Below are 20,171 nucleotides of genomic sequence, written 5' to 3' on the forward strand. Positions count from 1 at the left end.
GCTGGCAGTCCTCACAGCCTTCTCTCGCTCTCGGTGCCTCCTCTGCCTGGGCTCCCACTTCGGCGGCACTTGAGGAGCCCTTCAGCCCACCGCTGCACTGTGGGAGCCCGTTTCTGCGCTGGCCAAGGCCGGAGCCCGCTCCCTCAGCTTGCAGGGAGGTGTGGAGGGAGAGGCGCGGGCGGGAACCAGGGCTGCGCGCAGCGCTTGCGGGCCAGCTGGAGTTCCGGGTGGGCGTGGGCTTGGCGGGCCCCGCACTCGGAGCAGCCGGCCGGCCCTGCTGGCCCCAGGCAGTGAGGGGCTTAGCACCCGGGCCAGCGGCTGCGGAGGGTGTACTGGGTCCCCCACCAGTGCCAGCCCACCGGCGCTGCGCTCGATTTCTCACCGGGCCTTAGCAGCCTTCCCGCGGCGCAGGGCTTGGGACCTGCAGCCCGCCATGCCTGAGCCTCCCCCACCCTCTGTGGGCTCCTGTGCGGCCTGAGCCTCCCCTATGAGCGCTAACCCCCGGCTCCGCGCTGCCCCCTGCTCCACGGCGCCCAGTCCCATCAACCACCCAAGGGCTGAGGAGTGTGGGCGCAGGGCACCGGGACTGGCAGGCAGCTCCACCTGCAGCCCCGGTGGGGGATCCACTGGGTGAAGCCAGCTGGGCTCCTGAGTCTGGTGGGGAGTGGAGAACCTTTATGTCTGGCTCAGGGATTGTAAATACACCAATCAGCACTCTGTGTCTAGCTCAGGGTTTGTGAATGCACCAATTGACACTCTGTATCTAGCTACTCTGGTGGGACCTCAGAGAACCTTTATGTCTAGCTCAGGGATTGTGGATACACCAATCGGCACTCTTGTATCTAGCTCAAGGTTTGTAAACACACCAATCAGCACCCTGTGTCTAGCTCAGGGTTTGTGAATGCACCAATCGACACTCTGTATCTAGCTACTCTGGTGGGGCCTTGGAGAACCTTTGTGTCCACACTCTGTATCTCGTTAATCTAGTGGGGACGTGGAGAACCTTTGTGTCTAGCTCAGGGATTGTAAACGCACCAATCAACGCCCTGTCAAAACAGACCACTCCGCTCTACCAATCAGCAGGATGTGGGTGGAGCCAGATAAGAGAATAAAAGCAGGCTTTGCGAGCCAGCAGCGGCAACCTGCTCAGGTCCCCTTCTGTGCCGTGGAAGCTTTGTTCTTTCACTCTTTGCAATAAATCTTGCTACTGCTTGCTCTTTGGGTCCACACTGCCTTTATGAGCTATAACACTCACCGCGAAGGTCTGCAGCTTCACTCCTGAAGCCAGGGAGACCACAAGCCCACCAGGAGAAACGAACAACTCCAGACGTGCCGCCTTAAGAGCTGTAACACTCACTGCAAAGGTCTGTAGCTTCACTCCTGAAGCCAGGGAGACCACGAACCTACCAGAAAGAAGAAACTCCGAACACATCTGAACATCAGAAGGAACAAACTCCGGACACGCCGCCTTTAGAAACTGTAACACTCACCATGAGGGTCCGCGGCTTCATTCTTGAAGTCAGCGAGACCAAGAACCCACCAATTCCGGACACAACGTGAGAAACACAGCTTTATCTTCTACCATCTCTAAAATGTATCCAGTAGAAAGTATCTTCACTTGCCCCGGATGAAAATGCGAATAGGGCTGCATTAGACTCTCAGGGCCTCTGCAACAAAGTACTACAAACAGGGTGGCTTAAAACAACAGAATTTTGTCTCGCAATTCTTGATCCTAGAAGTTCAAAATCAAAGTGGCAGCAGGGCTGTGCTCCCTCTGAAACCTGTGGGGGACCCTTCCTCAAGTCTTCCTCGCTTCTTCCTCACTTCAGTGGTTTGCAGCACATTGGGCCAGCCTCTGCCTTTGTTGTCACGTGGCATTCTCCCAGTGCCTCTGTCGCCATATGTCCATATTATTACAAAGACACCAAGCATATTAGGTGAGTGTGACCTCATCTTAACTAATTGCATCTGCAACGACCTTGTTTCCAAAGCAGGTCATATTCTCAGGTATGCGAGCGTTTAGGACTTTAACATAGCTTTTTTAGGAGGATACAATTGAACTCATAACACAGACCCAAAACCTTTCTGCTCATGTTAGGTTGGGGACAATCTTAGAGTCACTTTACTGATTTGTTTGTTTGTTTTGAGATGGAGTCTTGCTCCATTGCCCAGGCTGGAGTGCAGTAGTGAGATCTTGGCTCACTGCAACCTCAACCTCCCGGGCTCAAGTGATTCTCCTGTCTCAGCTTCCTGAGTAGCTGGGATTACAGGCGCAAGCCACCATGCCTGGCTAATTTTTGTATTTTTAGTAGAGACGGGTTCGCTGTGTTGGCCAGGCTGATCTCAATCTCCTAACCTCAGGTGATCTGCCCGCCTAACCCTCCCAAAGGGCAGGGATTACAGGTGTGAGCCATTTGCGCCCAGCCAAGATCACTTTAAATCACAAACTTGTTCTCAATTCAGAAACTAGTATGTCCAGTCCCAGATATTTATCAGTCCTTCAAGCTTCATTCCAAGGCCAGCCAGCTGTGGTCAGGGCTGGGGCTGCTGGTCTGCAGGAAGGGGAGTGGCTGAAGGTTTCTGCTCCCTCTGCTGACCCCCTTGGTGCCAGGGGAGGGGGAGTGGAGGTTGGAGAAGGATGGGGTGGATTTGACCTGGCTAGGAAGCTCTGTATTCTCAGGGCCTGCTATGGCTATTCCTTTCTTCTCACCAGGATTTTTGGAATTTCTCTGGAAATTTCCACTCTGGATCTCCTAATTCCAGTGAATGTCACTCAATTTACACACTTTCTCCCTCTGCTGTTTAAAGAAGGTGGATCCTCAAAATTGAAGGGCTTTTAAATCTTTGTAATTGTTTTTCCTTTTATTTTCAGAGGGAGTCTTGCTACGTTGCTTAGGCTGGTCTTGGACTCCTGGGCTCAAGCTATCCTCCCACCACAGCCTCCCAAATAACTGATTATAGGCATGCCTCACCACATCTGGCTTATTTCTAGTTTCCCTGTTTATTTATTTATGATTCTTGTCTTTTCTTTTTTTTTCTTTGAGACGGAGTCTCGCTCTGTCACCCAGGCTGGAGTGCAGTGGCGCGATCTCGGCTCACTGCAACCTACGCCTCCCAGGTTCAAGCGATTCTCCTGCCTCAGCCTCCCAAGTAGCTGGGATTACAGGCACGTGCCACCATGCCCAGCTAATTTTTGTATTTTTAGTAGAGACGGGGTTTCACCAGGTTGGTTAGGCTGGTCTTGAACTCCTGACCTCGTGATCTGCCCGCCTCAGCCTCCCAAAGTGCTGGGATTACAGGCGTGAGCCACTGCGCCCAGCCCGATTCTTGTCTTTTCTGAGACAAGGTCTTGCTCTGTTGCCCAGGCAGGAGTGCAGTAGCATCATCTTGACTCACTGCAGCCTCGACGTCCTAGGCTCGAGAGATCCTCCCCTCCAGCCTCCCGAGTAGCTGGGACTACAGGCGCACGCTGCCATGCCGGCTATTTTTTTTTTTTTTTTAAGAGTTGGGGTCTCACTGTGTTACCCAGGCTGGCTCTGAAACTCTTGGGCCCAAGTGATCCTCCCACCTTGGCCTCCCAAAGTGCTGGGATTACAGGTGTGCCCACGACACTCAGCTCTAATTTTTTTTAAAAGCGTTTTTTTTTTTTTTTTTTTTTTTTTTTTTTTTTTTTGAGACAGAGTCTCGCTCTGTCGCCCAGGCTGGAGTGCAGTGGCGCGATCTCGGCTCACTGCAAGCTCCGCCTCCCGGGGTCACGCCATTCTCCTGCGTCAGCCTCTCCGAGTAGCTGGGACTACAGGCGCCCGCCACCACGCCCGGCTAATTTTTTGCATTTTTAGTAGAGACGGGGTTTCACCGTGGTCTCGATCTCCTGACCTCGTGATCCACCCGTCTCGGCCTCCCAAAGTGCTGGGATTACAAGCGTGAGCCACCGCGCCCGGCCTTAAAGCGTTATTTTTAGAATAGCTTAAGATTTACAGATAATTTGCAAGATAGTGCAGAGTTCCCATAAACCAGTTTCCTCATATTTGTATCTTACAGTAGTATGGCACATTCGTTAACAATAAACCAACATTGGTACGTTATGTTATTGATATTATTGGTACATTATTTAAATTTCCTCCATTTTCTCCCAATGTCCTTTTTCTGTTCCAGGATCCCATCTAGGACACCACTTATATTTAACCATCATGCCTCCTTAGATGCCTCTTGGCTGGGGCAGTTCCTCACACTCTCTTTGGTTTTGGTGACCTTGTCAACCTCCACAACAAACAGAGAGGTTCTCTAAAAGAAAATAGTATTTATTTGGGAACAGGGCATTGCAATGGGGCCATGTAGGCCATTTTAAGCTGTGTGTGTGAAACTCAGGGAGGTAAAGGAAGACCAAGATTTTTAAAGGCAAAATGAGGAGGATTACATATTGTTTTTGATAATTTGCCTCAGTTACAAGTATCGATCAGGGTGATACCAGTCTGAGGTTGGACAGGCTATTGCTGGGCAGATGTCCTGGCAGGAATCTTCTTTTGGGAAGGCTGACATGGCCTCTGTGGAGGGTGTTGATCTTTTATGAGCATTTGTGACATCACGCATTTAGGAACAATAATCCTCTTCATGGCTTTCCCCAGCTCTATTTGTCATTTTTTTTTCTCTCTCTCTTTCAACACAGATGACTCCATTTTGATTCTGACAACATTCACAACCTTGACCGATTTTAGGTTGGCTATTTTGTACAATGTCCCTCTGCTGGGATTTGTCTGATGTTTTTCTCACGATTAAACTGGGTTATTGGTTTAGGGAGTTTGGTATAAAAAATCTATTTGGTCTTTGTCCCCAGTTCTGACACAGAACTCCTAAACCCCTTGGAACTTCCTAGGCAATAGGAGTGCTTTTGTTATTCATAATGACTCCTTTAATCAAACCACAGTTTATGCTAATGAGGTGGCTATTTGTGGGCTCTAGGATGGATTCAGGGTGGGGCTGGTGCAACACACCATGTGATCAGAGGGTTGTAACTTTCATTCCGCCCCAGCATGTCCCTACTCCTCTTGCGGGAAGGGAAAGGGGCTGTAGGTTGAATTCAATCACTAATGGCCAATGACATAATGAAACCTGGATAAAAATCTCTTAAACAGGGTTCGGAGAGCTTCCAGGCAGGTGGGCACACAGAGGTGCTGTGAGGGCAGCACTCCCGCCCTTCACCCCCCGTGCTGCGCATCTCTTGCACTTGGCTGTTCCCGAGTTGTGTTCTTTACAATAATCTTCTAACAGTAAAGTGTCTCCCTGAGTTCTGTGTCGTCCCAGGGAATTGCTGAACCCCAGGGGAGCTGTGGCAATCCCTCAGTTTCTAGTGGGCAGGGTAGAAATGGGGGCATTCTGGGCACCCCGCTTGTGGGTGGCGAAGGGAGGGCAGTCTCCCTGGGCTAATCCCTTAACCAGTAGTTTCGCGCTAATTCAGCTGGTGTCAGAGAACTGGGGAATAGGTCGTCGATGCTGGAAAGGGCAACGCGGTGTTTGGTGCCGGTCAGGGAAGAAAGCGCAGAGGGAAGGTGTAGGTAGCCTGCCTTCCGCAGAGCAGGGTGAGGTTCGGCCCTGTAAGGCCGCAGAAGTGGGCGAGGCTGGAGCGAGCGCGGCAAGAAGGCGGCAGAAGCGCGCCTCCCAGGCAGCGTGGGCGAGAGAGGACGGGTGGCCGAGAGGCAGAAGCTGGCTAGCGGCGAAAGGCCCGCGTTCCCGAGCGCGCGGCACCGCGGCCAGGGCAGGAGGAGGCCGGGCGGCCCCGCGGCCCTGCGCAGAGAGCCCGGTTGCACCACCAGGCGGGCAGCAAGGGGGCGCAGCGCGGCGCGGTGCGGCAGGGATTCGCGGGCGACCACCCGGCGCAGGAGCGGCCGCGTCTCGGCCTCAGAAGTAAGTCGGGGTGCTGCGGGCCGGGGCAGGGGGTGGGCGCTCGCCGGGGGCGTGCTGGGGCCGGGCGAGGGTCGGGCAGTCCACCCCGGGCCCCTGCCGGGGAACAGCCGTCTCCTGAGTCGAGGCCGCTGGGCTGCAGCCGGGACGGCCGGAAAGCCGCCTCCAGCTGCCAGAAGGGGGCGGGGCTTCCGGTGGGGCAGCCTTGGGGACCTCGCGGCCCGGGGCAGCGCGGCCTCCGCGCGCTGCTGGCGTTCTTCCCTGCGGGACCCGGGCTGGCTCGGCCCGGCTGTTAGTGCGCATGCGCGGCGACGCGGCCTGAGAACCCGGGTTCACGCTGCCTGAGAGCCTGGGTTCGCGCGCCCTGTCCCACTCCCACGGGCCCCTGGCCGCGTGCCCCACGCCCATGTTAGGGGCAGAGCCGCAGGACCTACCCGTCGCTAGAAAGCACGGGTGACTAGGACCTGCGTGTGGGGAAAGGCTTCCTAATGACCCAGCGCCTACGTGCCATGAAAAGAAAGATTGATACATAATAACATTAAAAAACAGAAGCTGGGGCCGGGCGTGGTGGTTCACGCCTGTAATCTCAGCACTTTGCGAGGCCGAGGCAGGCAGATCACTTGAGGTCAGGAGTCCGAGACCAGCTGGGCAACATGGTGAAACCGTGTCTCTACTAAAAATAACAAAAATTAGTCGGTCGTGCTCCTGGTGGTGCTCCTGTAATCCCAGCTACTCGGGAGGCTGAGGCAGGAGAATCACTTGAACTCGGGAGGTGGAGGTTGCAGTGAGCTGAGATTGCACCACTGCACTCCAGCCTGGATGACAAGAGCGAAACTCTGTGTCATTTAAAAAAAAAAAAAAAAAAAAAAAAAAAGATGGGCCAGATGCTGTGGCTCACGCCTGTAATCCCAGCACGTTGGGAGGCCTAGGTGGGAGAATCTCTTGAGTCCAGGAGTTGGAGACCAGCCGGGCCAACATGGCAAAAACCCCTCTGCAAAAAATAAGAAAAGTTCGTTTCAGCTACTCCGGAGGCTGAGGTGGGAGGATCGCTTTAGCCAGGGAGGCAGAGCTTGCTGTCAGCAGAGATGGTGGCTCTGCACTCCAGCCTGGGTGAGGGAGTGAGACCCTGTCTCAAAAAAATAAAATAAAAAAGAAAAAAAATCCCCTACCGTTAATTAAAGACAGATGGCAAACTGGGAAAAAATATTTGCAACATCTATCACAGATAAAGGGTTGAGATCCCAAGTACGTAAATAACTCAAACATTGAGGGAACCAAAGACCAAATAGGCAAAAGACATGAACTGACAATCTGCACAAAAATGACATAAAACTGGCCCTTCAATGAAAAGATGTTCCGTTTCTCCCATAGGAGGAGAAATGCAGGGTACTCTGAGATACCATCACGGATCTAACTGATCCAGTTGCTAAGTGTAAAGCAACAGGACAGGCTGTGGGGTAACAGATGCTCTCATACATTGCTGGTGGGAATGCAAGATGGTCCAACTCCTAGAGAGGAACATTTAGTATTGTTTAACGAAACTACATATGCATTTACCCCTTGACCCAGCAATTCTACAGGTAGGAATTTACTCTGGAGAAATGCCTACACCGGTATAAAAGTGTATATATGTACAGGGTCACTCATTGCAGCATTGTTTGCAATGGCAAAATTTTGGAAACAACTTCAGTGCCAATAGATAGGCAATTGGGTGAATAAACCCTGGTACATCCACACAATGCACTTAAAATTAAACAGTGAGGAAGGTCTCTGAACTGATGTGGAGTGATTTCTAGGGTATACAGTACTAGGAAGTGAACAAAAGTTAAACAGAGAGTACTGTATTAGGCTACTTTTTGTGTGAAACATTCAAGTCTCTCCTTATTTTGGAAAAGAAAAAGAGAAAGAAAAGGGAAAAAAGAAACCTAGGAAGAAAAAACTAGAAACTAATAAATTGGCTAGTTGCAGTGGGTGGATGAGAATGGGGTGAAAGTCTAAGAGGAAATGACACATATCCAGGAATACCTTTTTGGGGGGCAGTTTTGACTTTTCAAAGCATGTTAATGTTTTAGTATTTAAAAAGTAAAACTAAATCAACATAAGATGGGGGAAAAGAAACCTAAAATTGAATACGAACAGAAGTGAACAAATGAGCTAAACTGCATAGTAAATTAACCATAGAAATGCAAACTCAAATAACTTTGAACACAGCTCTTTGACTATACACCTGTGTGTAAACAAAACTACAAAGAAATTTTGCACTTAGTTGGTAGTGATCTGGTATAGCAATTCTGAAAATATTTTCTGTGTATTGTAGGATTAAGCAAATAAGTAAATATGATGATATTCTTGGGAGCTGGGATCCTCACTATGAGAGAAGAAAGATAAAAATATGGAGTGAAGGGAGGCAAAGAAGATCTCCATGAATTGGAATGAGAGATTCCACAGATTACTTATTAATTACGAAGATAAAAAAGGAACCGTTATAGTGAAGAAACTTGGAAACTTGGTGGATAACACTTAACTTTTCTTTTTTTTTTGGAGACAGAGTCTCGCACTGTCACCCAGGCTGGAGTGCAGTGGTGTGATCTCGGCTCACTGCAACCTGTGCCTCCCAGGTTCAGACAATTCTCCTGCCTCAGCCTCCTGAGTAGCTGGGATTACAGGCACACATCACCACACCTGGCTAATTTTTGTATTTTTAGTAGAGACAGGGTTTCGCCAGGCTAGCCATGCTGGTCTTGAACTCCTGGCCTCAAGTGATCCGCCCACCCTCACAAAGTGCCGGGATTACAGGTGTGAGCCACCGCACCTGGCCTACTTTTCATTTTAACTTAAGAGTTTATTTCTAAGATCTGTCTGCTGAGAGAGCTGGGGAGCAGGGCCACCCAAGTAGCAATGAGCATTCCTGATGCCCATATCTTGTTTTCTAAATACCATTGTCCATTAAAAGGAGCCAGAGCTCCTGGGAGAAATGGCTCATTGTGGGAAGGGGAGGGAAGGTCAACGATGAGTCAGGAGCAGCTTGTTCAAAACACAAGGAGGTGCTCAAAGAATAATAAAGACAGGTCAGAAGGACACAGGGGTCAGCTTGATTGGGCTCCAGTGGCCAAACCTGGAATAATTTGAATATCAAAATTAATAATGGCAATAATGAATTATCACATTGAATAAAAGAGAATCCATGAGTCCAGAGTAGTACTAAAAAGCAAATAAACTTACCAACAAATACATTAACAGAGGTAGAAGAGGAGAATGCCAGCTAATGATTGCTGAAGGAACAACAGAGTTGGAAAAGTTGGCTAGTCTGAAGGTAGCGTGTTATCTCAATTGATTGTTCATAGTCAGTTACAGATTGAACACTTTGTTCTATTCTTTTCCCCCTTCTCACTACTGCATTTGACTAATCATACAGAAAAAGTTACCACATTGTAGGCTGGGTGTGGTGGCTCACGCCTGTAATCCCAGCACTTTGGGAGGCCAAGGCGTGTGGATCACCTGAGCCTGACCAACATGGAGAAACCCTGTCTCTACTAAAAATACAAAATTAGCTGGGCGTGGTGGCACATGCCTGTAATCCCAGCTACTCAGGAGGCTGAGGCAGGAGAATGACTTGAACCCGGGAGGTGGAGGTTGCGGTGAGCTGAGATCGCGCCATTGCACTCCAGCCTGGGCAACGAGCGAAACTCCATCTCAAAAAACAAAAAACAAACAAAAAGCTACCATGTTGCAACTAACACAGTCATGACTGATTCAGGTGGGCGCTTACTGGGTGTCTTGGTCTGTTTTATGCTTCTGTAACAGAATACCTGAGACTGTGTAATTTATAATGAACAGAAATTTATTTGCCTTACGGTTCTGGAGGCTGGGAAGTCCAAGATTGAGGAGCCATATCTGGTGAGGGCCTTCTGGCTGCATCATCTCATGGTGGAAGGCAGAAGGGCAAGAGGGTGGGCAAAGGAAAGAGAAAGGAAGGGGCCAAACTCATCCCTTTATCAGGAGCCCACTCCCACAATAACAGCAGAGCCTTTATGACCTAATCACCCACCTCTCCACACTGTTGCACTGGGGATTACATTTCCAACACATGCACTTGGGGAATACATTCAAACCATAGCATTGGGGAATAAGATGCCAAAGCCCCACTCCACAGATTACGTATGAATTACAAATATATACAAGGAACCTTTACAGTGGTTCTTCTGGAAGCCACCTTAACCATGTGAACAAAGTCAGTGTCACCAATTTGAACTGACATCCTATCCCAAAAATGCATAACCTGAATTGGATTTAGGAAACATTAGACAAACACAAATTGAGGGACCAGCTGCAATATAATGGGGCTAACTGCTTCTTTTCCGAGAAAACACCAAATGGCGGATGACGCCGGTGCAGCGGGGGGGCCCAGAGGCCCTGGTGGCCCTGGGTTGGGGAACTGTTGTGGCTTCCGTGGAGGTTTCGGCAGTGGCATCCGGGGCTGGGGTCGCGGCCGTGGACGGGGCCGGGGCTGAGGCCGCGGAGCTCGCGGAGGCAAGGCTGAGGATAAGGAGTGGATGCCCGTCACCAAGTTGGGCCGCTTGGTCAAGGACATGAAGATCAAGTCCCTGGAGGAGATCTATCTCTTCTCCCTGCCCATTAAGGAATCAGAGATCGTTGACTTTTTCCTGGGGGCCTCTCTCAAGGATGAGGTTTTGAAGATTATGCCAGTGCAGAAGCAGACCCGTGCCGGCCAGCGCACCAGGTTCAAGGCGTTTGTTGCTATTGGGGACTACAATGGCCATGTCGGTCTGGGTGTTAAGTGCTCCAAGGAGGTGGCCACCGCCATCCGTGGGGCCATCATCCTGGCCAAGCTCTCCATTGTCCCCGTGCGCAGAGGCTACTGGGGGAACAAGATCGGCAAGCCCCACACCGTCCCTTGCAAGGTGACAGGCTGCTGCGGCTCTGTGCTGGTGCGCCTCATCCCTGCACCCAGGGGCACTGGCATCGTCTCTGCACCTGTGCCTAAGAAGCTGCTCATGATGGCTGGTATCGATGACTGCTACACCTCAGCCCGGGGCTGCACTGCCACCCTGGGCAACTTCGCCAAGGCCACCTTTGATGCCATTTCTAAGACCTACAGCTACCTGACCCCCGACCTCTGGAAGGAGACTGTATTTACCAAGTCTCCCTATCAGGAATTCATTGACCACCTCGTCAAGACCCACACCAGAGTCTCCATGCAGCGGACCCAGGCTCCAGCTGTGGCTACAACACAGGGTTTTTATAGAAGAAAAATAAAGTGAATTAAGCGTGAAAAAAAAAAAAAAAAACGGGGCTAACTTTTTTTTTTTTCCAAGACCAAGTCTCACTCTGTCGCCCAGGCTGGAGTGCAGTGGCCCGATCTTGGCTCACTGCAACCTCCGCCTCCCAGGTTCAAGCGATTCTCCTGCCTCAGCCTCCTGAGTAGCTGGAACTACAGGTGCGCACTACCACGCCCAGCTAATTTTTGTATTTTTAGTAGAGATGGGGTGTTACTACGTTGGCCAGGATGGTCTCGATCTCTTGATCTCGTGATCTGCCCGCCTTGGCCTCCCAAAGTGCTGGGATTAGAGGCCTGAGCCACCGTGCCCAGCCAATTTTTGTATTTTTAGTAGAGACAGGGTTTCACCATGTTGGCCAGGATGATCTCAAACTCCTGACCTCAAGTGATCCACCTGCCTTGGCCTCCCAAAGTGCTGGGATTACAGGCTTGAGCCACCGGGCCCAGCCAGGGCTGACTTTTAACAGATGTCAAGGTCATGAAAGACTAAGGAACTCTTCCAGATTAAAAGGGAATAAAGAGACATGATAGCTAAATGACGTGTGTCCTTGAATTGGGAAAAATGATATTGCTAGCAAGAATGTTATTTGGGACAACCGACTAAATGTGAATAGTAGTTATTAGCATTGGATGGATGCTGATATCTGAATCTGAATATTGCAGTGTCAGATTTTCTGCATCTGATCGTTGCAGTGTGGTTATGTTGCAGAAATGTTCTTAGGAAATACAGCTTGAAGTACTAGGGTGAAGGGTCATGGTTTCTGCAATTTAATCTCAAATGGTTCTGGAAAGAAAGTTATACTTTGTACCACTGAGTGGATATACAGTAATTCCCCCCTTAGCTGTGCTGTTGCTTTCCAAGGTTTCAGTTACCTGTGGCCAACTGCAGTTTGAAAATACTAAATTAAAAAAAAACAAAGAAAATATAAAATGGAACATTCCAGAACATTTCATAAGATTTGTTTATTTAATTTTGATAGATTTAGAGGGTACAAGTGCCCCTGTTTTGTTACATGGGTATATTGGGAAGTGGTGAAGTCTGGATTTTGAGTGCAGCCATCACCCCTGATTGTGTACATTGTACCAAGTAATTTCTCATTGTTCACCCCTCCCACCCTTCTGAGCCTCCAATGCCTGTTATTCCACTCTCTGTGTCCACATGTACACATTACTGAGCTCCCACTTAGAAGTGAGAACATAATTCATGAGTTTTAAATTGTGTGTGGTTCAGAACAGCATGATGAAATGTCACACCTTCCTCTTCTGTCTCCCCTGGGACACGAATCATCTCTTTGTCCAACAGATTCTCCCATTTGTCACTTAGTAGCTCTCTTGGTGATCAGATCGACTGTTGTGGTATCACAGTGCTTGTGTTCTAGTCATCCTTACTTTATTTAATTTTATTATTAATTATTACCCTATTTTATTATTAGTTGTTAATTTGTTATTGTGCCTAATGTATAAACTTTGTCATAGGTAAGTAATAGGAAAAAACAATATATATAGGGTTCAGTACTGTCTGTGCTTCGGGCATCCACTGGGGGTCTTGGAACATACCTCTTGTGGATAAGGGGGGACTACTCTACCACAATTTGCTTAATATGTTCCTTATTGAACATTTAAAATTTTCCAATTAAAAAAATAATTCTTGGCCAGGTGTGGTGGCTTATGTGTATGATCCTAGGGCTTTGTAAGGCAAAGGTGGTTAGATCGTTTGAGGCTAGGAGTTCGAGACCAGCCTGGGCAACATAGCAAGAACCCATCTCTATAAAAAATACAAAAATAATTAGCTGGCAATGGTGGTTTGTGCATATAGTATCAGCTACTTGGGAGGCTGAGGCAGGAGGGTCAGTTGAGCACAGAAGTTTGAGGCTACAGTGAGCTATGATAGCACCACTGCACTCCAGCCTGTGATATACCCTGTCTTTAAAAAAAAAAAAAAATTTTTTTTTTTTTTTTTTGAGACGGAGTCTCGCTCTGTCACCCAGGCTTGAGTGCAGTGGCACCATCTCGTCTCACTGCAAGCTCTGCCTCCCAGGTTCATGCCATTCTCCTGCCTCATCCTCCTGAGTAGTTGGGACTACAGGCGCCCGCCACCACGCCCGGCTAAGTTTTTGTATTTTTAGTAGAGACTGGGTTTCACCATGTTAACCAGGATGGTCTCGATCTCCTGACCTTGTGATCCGCCCGCCTCAGCCTCCCAAAGTGTTGGGATTACAGTCGTAAGCCACTGCGCCCGGCCAAAAAAATCATTTTTATAAGGATTGTTGCTATTAAAGCCTTCACAGGCTGGGCGCGGTGGCTCCTGCCTGTAATCCTAGCACTTTGGGAGGCCGAGGTGGGCGGGTCACTTGAGGTCAGGGGTTCGAGACCAGCCTGGCCAACATAGTGAAATCCCATGTCTACTAAAAATACAAAAATTAGCTGGGCATGGTGGTGGGCACCTGTAGTCCCAGCTACTTCAGAGGCTGAGGCAGGAGAATCACTTGAACCCAGGAGGCGGGGGTTGCAGTGAGCCAAGATCATGCTTCTGCACTCCAGCTTGGGTGACAGAGTGAGACTCTGTCTCAATAAATAAATAAATAAATAAACATTAAAAAAGAAGAAAATAAGAGGTTGTACGGACCGTGGGAGGTGAGAGCGGTAGATTCTGAAGGCAGCTGCTTATGCTGTTGTGCACAGGATTCTCATATTACTGCAGACACTCTCCACACCATGCTTACGCCAGAGTTTGTTTCGTTTTCTTTTTTTTTTTGAGACGGAGTCTTGCTGTGTCGCCCAGGCTGTAGTGCATTGGTGCAATCTCGGCTCACTGCAATCTCCGCCTTCTGGGTTTAAGCAATTCTCTGCCCCAGCCTCTTGAGTAGCTGGGATTACAGGTGCGTGCCACCATGGCCAGCTAATTTTTGTATTTTTAGTAGAGATGGGGTTTCACCATCTTGGCCAGGCTGGTCTTCAACTCCTGACTTCGTGATCCACCCGCCTCGGTCTCCCAAAGTGCTAAGATTACAGGCGTGATCCACTGCACTTGGCCTGCCTGAGTTTTTAAGTTAATGACACCCTTGGCATTGTCGTAGGATTCATGGGTGTAATCCCAGCTACAATGCCTAAATTTAGACTTGGACAATAGGGGATCTGTAATTAGCTGGATCATTGCCTCTAGAAGATTTTCTTGACTAAGAACCACAATATGAAGCTTTGTGTTTGAGGACCTCATAATTCTCCAAGACAGTTTGTGAAAATCAATATAAATCTAAAATTGAAAGGAAAATGTGTTTGACCTGAAAAATACTGAGTCAAAAACAAAAGTCACTTTTAATGGGAGTGTACATTGGTATAACTGCTTTGGAAAACAGTTTAGCGTCATCTCTTAATTCTGCACATTAATGAGCTTGCTGGGCGTATGCCTGGTGTAGTAATGGGTCCACACCCAGAGAAATGCTTGCCCAGGGGCTCCAGGAGACAAGTGAGTGGATGTTCAGAACAGTATTACTTGTTAGAGGAAACAAACTGGAGATAACCCCATGTTGATCCCCAGAAGAATGGCTAAACAAAGTAGGATATGATCACAAATAGAATATTAGATAGCAGCGAACATGAATAAAATGCAGCTTTGCAAAATTATATGTGTGAATCTTAGAAACATTGAATAGAAAGAATGCAAGGCTTGGAAATCTACTTATTGAATAATATTCTTATAAAGCAAAAAAAAAAAAAAAAAAACAAAAAACCATACCTGGCCTCAGTTTTTTTTTTTTTTTTTTTTTGAGACAGAGTCTTGCTCTGTCGCCCAGGCTGGAGTGCAGTGGCGCAATCTCGGCTCACTGCAAGCTCTGCCTCCCGGGTTCATGCCATTTTCCTGCCTCAGCCTCCCAAGTAGCTGGGACTACAGGCGCCCATCACCATGCCCGGCTAATTTTTTTAAATATTTTTAGTAGAGACGGGGTTTCACCATGTTAGCCAGGATGGTCTTGATTTCCCGACCTCGTGATCCGCCCACCTCGGCCTCCCAAAGTGCTGGGATTACAGGCGTGAGCCACCGCGCCCAGCCTATCAGCTCTTGTTTTATGAGAAACCCCAGCAGTGATAGGATGTCTCATTTGAAATTTTCTTTGTGGTAGGGCAATTATGCACAACATCTGTAAACACTTCCCGGGCATCAGACTTGATTCATTTTCCTATTTATTTCCTCCTCTTTGGGAGAGAGTATTCTAATTAACATCATGTATGTCCTACCACAGATTAAAGAATCCCCCATTCCCCTAGACCAAGAAGGAGAGGCTGCAAGTCTTTGCTTGAAATTGTTGTGCTGAAAGTGAAGCATTCAGGGTTCCGATGGCAGAATTAGGACTCCATCCTTAGGGTACCAGGAGAAGTCTGGTAGTGCCCTTAGAAAAGGAAGGTTAAGGTCGGACGCAGTGGCTTACACCTGTAATCCCAGCACTGGGAGGCTGAGGCAGGTGGATCACCTGAGGTCAGGAGTTTGAGACTAGCCTGGCCAACATGGTGAAACACCGTCTCTACTAAAAATACAAAAATTACCTGGGCATGGTGGCGGGCGCCTGTAATCCCAATACTTAGGAGGCTGAGGCAGGAGAATCGCTTGAACCTGGGAGGCAGAGGTTATAGTGAGCCGAGATCGCGCCACTGCACTCCAGGCTGGGTGACAGAGTGAGACTCCCTCTCAAAAAAAAAAAAAAGGAAGGTTAAGAGTTAATAGATTAATCGATTCAGCTCTCAGTTCCTCATCAGAATTAGGGAGGATTAACATGAGGAAAGAAATCCAGAATAACTAGTTAAGCCCATACATTGCACCTCCTTCACCAGATAACCCATCAGGAGTGCCAAATTTGGCTACTTTTGTCTGTCACTCATTTTATTCAGCAAAACCTTAAGCCAACTTCATTATTTTGCCAGGAAAACAGACCCATTTCCTGCCCTTGAAGGTTTGCAGTCTCAACGGGGAAAGCAGTACAACTTTTACAAGCAGTTATCAAGGTGAGTGGGTGGTGTTGCAGGCAAGCGTGGAAGGGGCCCACCTGGCTAGGGGGCAGGCCATACCTCCCTGGGAGGTGACGTTTGACCTATGAGACGAGCCCTAAAGGACAGGTAGGGATCCCCCGCGGATGCCGCGCTGGCGAGGCAGGGCCTGAGCAGCCAGTGGAGGAGGGCAGCGGGAAGCGCGCTCTGCAGGAGCCAGACGTCCCAGCCCGCGTGGCCAGAGGTGGCAGGGGCGTGGCCTGAGCGGGGCTGGCGCAGGCAGGATTTGGGGCTGCGCCAGGGGCGTCCAGACCTGACCCTTTCCCACGGTCGGTTCCGGCTGCCACGCCTCCACTGCCATCTGCGCTGTCCTTGGCGACTACGCCTTCACCCCACTGGGTGCGTTTCAGCGGTCCCAGAGCCGGGCGGGTGCGGGGCCAGGAGCGCTCCGCGGCCGGTATCAGGCCTGCAGGTAGGGACGCGCGGCCGCCCGGGGCTCTGGGGACTCGGGTGTCCAGGTGCCGAAGTCGCCGCTCCCACAGGGGACTCAAGCCCGTGAGTGGGTTTCCTAAGAACTTACCAGATTGCGCGGCTCGGGTTTCCTGCCTTGGATCCTGCTTTTTATTCCCCAGGGGGAGTTATTTATAGACAGGAATCGTGTGTTCAAGGCCTGGCTCCTCGGACAGCGCGTTTTTCTTGTTCAAGGTGCTTCAATGGGGGCTGGATGCCATCATCTTCCAGGGCTGGAATCTTGTAGAAAACGAGCTGTACAGGCAGGAGTTCGGTTCAGCCCTATCATCTGTTCTTGGCCTCTTCTGGAAACGGGCTAATTCTCTGTTTAGGGCTTTATCATTTTATAACCCAGTAACATACTAGCCCTGTGGTTGGGTTATTTCTTCCTATTTTTTTTTTTTTTTCAAATATGGTCAGGGTCTCACTCTGTTGCTCAGGCTGGATGGAGTGCATTGATGTGATCACAGCTCACTGCAGCCTTGAACTCCTGGGCTCAAGCAATCCTCCCTTTTCAGCCTCAGAGTATCTGGGACCACAGGTGTGCAGGCCACCACACCCAGCTTTTTTTTTTTTTTTGAGAGGGGGACTTGCTCTGTCGCCCAGGCTGGAGTACAAGTGGCATGATCGCGGCTCACTGCAGCTCGACCTTCCCAGGAGTAGCTGGAACTACAGGCACACACCACCATGCCTGGCTAATTTTCTTTATTTTTGTAGAGATGTGGTTTCACCATGTTGCCCAGGCTGGTCTTGAACTTGAGTTCAAGTGATCTGCCCGCCTTTGCCTCCCAAAGTGTTAGGATTACAGGCGTGAGCCACCACACCTGGCCGCCTGGATAATTTTTAATTTTCTGTAGAGATGGAGCCTCCCTGTGTTGCGAAGACTGGTCTCAAACCCCTGGCCTCAAGTGATCCTTCTGCTTTGGCCTCTGAAAGTGCTGGCATTATAAGTGTGAGCCACTGTGCCTGGTCCGTATTGCTGTTTTATCATAAGCTTCCTGCAGTGCATTTGGGCTAAACATGTGGTTTGTATAAAACCATTTTAAAAATCACAAATTGACCTGCAAAGCAAGGCGTATCAACAGAGGGGCATGGCAGCTTCATGGGACCCCCCATAGGAGACTCAATCCTGGGTGCCTCTATAGAAACATAAATTTAGTGAAAACAAAGGAGCTAGTTCCGATGGCTAGAGAATGTAAAGGGATGAAGATAATGCCCCCCTTCTCCCACCGGAGTCTTTCCAGGGAATTTATTTCCAGCTCCATTAAATTTATAGCATCAAGGGTTTATAATAGGTAGTTTTTTTTTTTTTTAGACTGAGTCTTGCTCTGTCGCCCAGGCTGGAAGGCAGTGGCGCGATCTCGGCTCACTGCAAGCTCCGCCTCCTGAGTTCACGCTATTCTCCTGCCTCAGCCTCCCCAGTAGCTGGGACTACAGGCACCCGCCACCACGCCCAGCTAATTTTTTTTTTTTTGTATTTTTAGTAGAGACGGGGTTTCACTGTGTTAGCCAGGATGGTCTCGATCTCCTGACCTCTTGATCCACCCGCCTTGGCCTCCCAAAGTGCTGGGATTACAGGCGTGAGCCACCGTGCCCAGCCAGTTTTTTTTTCTTTTAAGCAGTGTGATTGGCTTTCCCTAAGTATGGAAGTCTCAGTCCCAGAATATGTTCAGGTTGGCAGAGGAGAAATTCGGTTGTCATGTGACTCACTGGCCCCTTTCATGGAGCTTTTAGCCACAGGAGAGAATGCATCTGTGCTGGTTTTGCTGCAGTGTCTGGAGTTCCCAGCTGAGTCCGCTGTTGAACAGTTCTCTTCCTGTGCTTTGCTGGGTGAACGTACACTCCCAGGGCGTCTGTTTCAGGTTCTCTTTAAGGCTCTCCCGACCCTTCAGTCCTGCCAGCTTTGCACTCTTCTCTGCCCCAGCTAGTCTCTGGCCTTGCACCCTGGGGCCCTTCTTGCCCCCTTCTCAGGGCTCAGTGTGCTCTACAGGATCCCACCCAGCAGTCCTCAGGCTGCAGTTTAATCAGGACGCTTCCAGCCTCCTTCCCACACTGTGGGGTCCTACTCTTAATTTTCTTTCTTTCTTTTTTTTTTTTTTTTTTTTTTTTGTTTGAGGTTGGAGTCTTGCTCTGTCTCCCAGGCTGGAGTGCAGTGGCACAATCTCGGCTCACTGCAACCTCTGTCTCCTAGATTCAAGTGATTCTCTTGCCTCAACCTCCTGAGCAGCTGGGACTACATGCGCACCACCATGCCTGGCTAATTTTTGTATTTTTAGTAGAGACGGGGTTTCACCATGTTGGCCAGGCTGGTCTCGAACTCCTGACCTCAGGTGATCCACCCACCTCGATCTCCCAAAGTGCTGGGATTACAGGCGTGAGCCACCGCATTTGGCCCCTATTCTTAGTTTTCTAAATTAATGGGATGATAAAAGCAGCAGCTCAGGACTTGGAAACTGACTTGTTTAACACAGTTGCTAGATAAAGTGACTTAACTTGAAGGAGCAATTCAAGTGGTTGGGACTTCTGGCACCATGATTGACCAGTTGAGGAAAATTCAGGCAGATGGGCTTTTCCGTGCCTGAAAAAGGCAACTCGATTTACTGGGAAGGAACTCCCCACCCCAACTTTGTGTAATAGTTTCCCCACGAAGAGCGCTCATGAGGATGAAGTGAAAGCGCCTTGCCCTTCTATTCCCTTCCTGTTCACCCCGTCCAGGTGGGGAGTTGCTTGGTCACAATAGTCTGCACTCTTAGCCCTGTGTGGCTGTTCTCTCTGAACCCTCCTACCCACACCAGGCGGATGCTATTATTATTCCTGCATTGGTGTGTGGAAAGAGAGGCATTTGCCCTGGTCACATGGGCACTGAATGTGTGCATTTTGTTGGGGAGTTGGGGGGTCAGAGGCAGTATTTGAACCCAGTGTTTCTGAGTCCAGACCATGGCCTCTATTGCTTCACTACACAAACGGCAACTCACACAGGCTCAATATTGGGCTGCTGGGCAGGATGACTGGCTAATGCCTTTTTCATGTGGTTGTAAAAGTTTTAATTTCCTTCCACATTCATTTATTTGACCTCTTAAAGCTGCCTCTATGCAAACCCTTTAAAAGTGAAACATTTGTTCAAGAAATGAGTCACGATCGTTAGGAAGACAATGATGAACATATTAGGAGTGGGGCTCCCCCATTTGCAGAGCAATCTCCCATCCATTGAGGTGGTTTAGACTTTTGAGGGTGTTTTGGAGGGTGGGGGCAGTGGCCCCGTGTGCTTACCTGGAAGCTTATGGTACTGATCACCCCTCTGGAGGGCCTGTCTGATAGGCAGGAAACTGCTCACAGATGTCTCCCTTCCCCCAACCAGGACCTGATTTTTACATGCCTGAAATATAAAGGACCACTCCCCTCTGCTGGATGAAGATAAATTTGCTTTTAACAGAGAAAAATTTTGTGACCGCTTCGCTCTCTAGCGGTCAACTGGGTAAAAGAG

At 49.3% G+C, this 20,171-nt stretch overlaps 1 protein-coding gene and 1 pseudogene across 3 annotated transcripts in view; both read left to right on the forward strand.

Annotated features, from left to right (window-relative positions):
- Positions 1-5,731: 5,731 nt before the first annotated feature.
- Positions 5,732-20,171, forward strand: part of HLCS (holocarboxylase synthetase) — a 245,739-nt gene continuing 231,299 nt past the window's right edge. Inside the window, exons 1-2 of one of the 3 annotated variants that reach the window (XM_063639269.1) lie at positions 5,732-5,901; positions 16,115-16,195. The gene's annotated coding sequence lies outside the window, so the exon portion shown is untranslated. Of the gene's footprint in view, positions 5,902-16,114; positions 16,196-16,227; positions 16,650-20,171 lie in introns of those variants that run through there. The other 2 variants (XM_055279673.2, XM_055279670.2) reach the window with 2 other exon arrangements.
- Positions 10,257-11,195, forward strand: LOC129481616 (small ribosomal subunit protein uS5-like; annotated as a pseudogene).

Source organism: Symphalangus syndactylus, chromosome 5 (assembly GCF_028878055.3).
Source record: "Symphalangus syndactylus isolate Jambi chromosome 5, NHGRI_mSymSyn1-v2.1_pri, whole genome shotgun sequence".
Taxonomy (NCBI): domain Eukaryota; kingdom Metazoa; phylum Chordata; class Mammalia; order Primates; family Hylobatidae; genus Symphalangus; species Symphalangus syndactylus.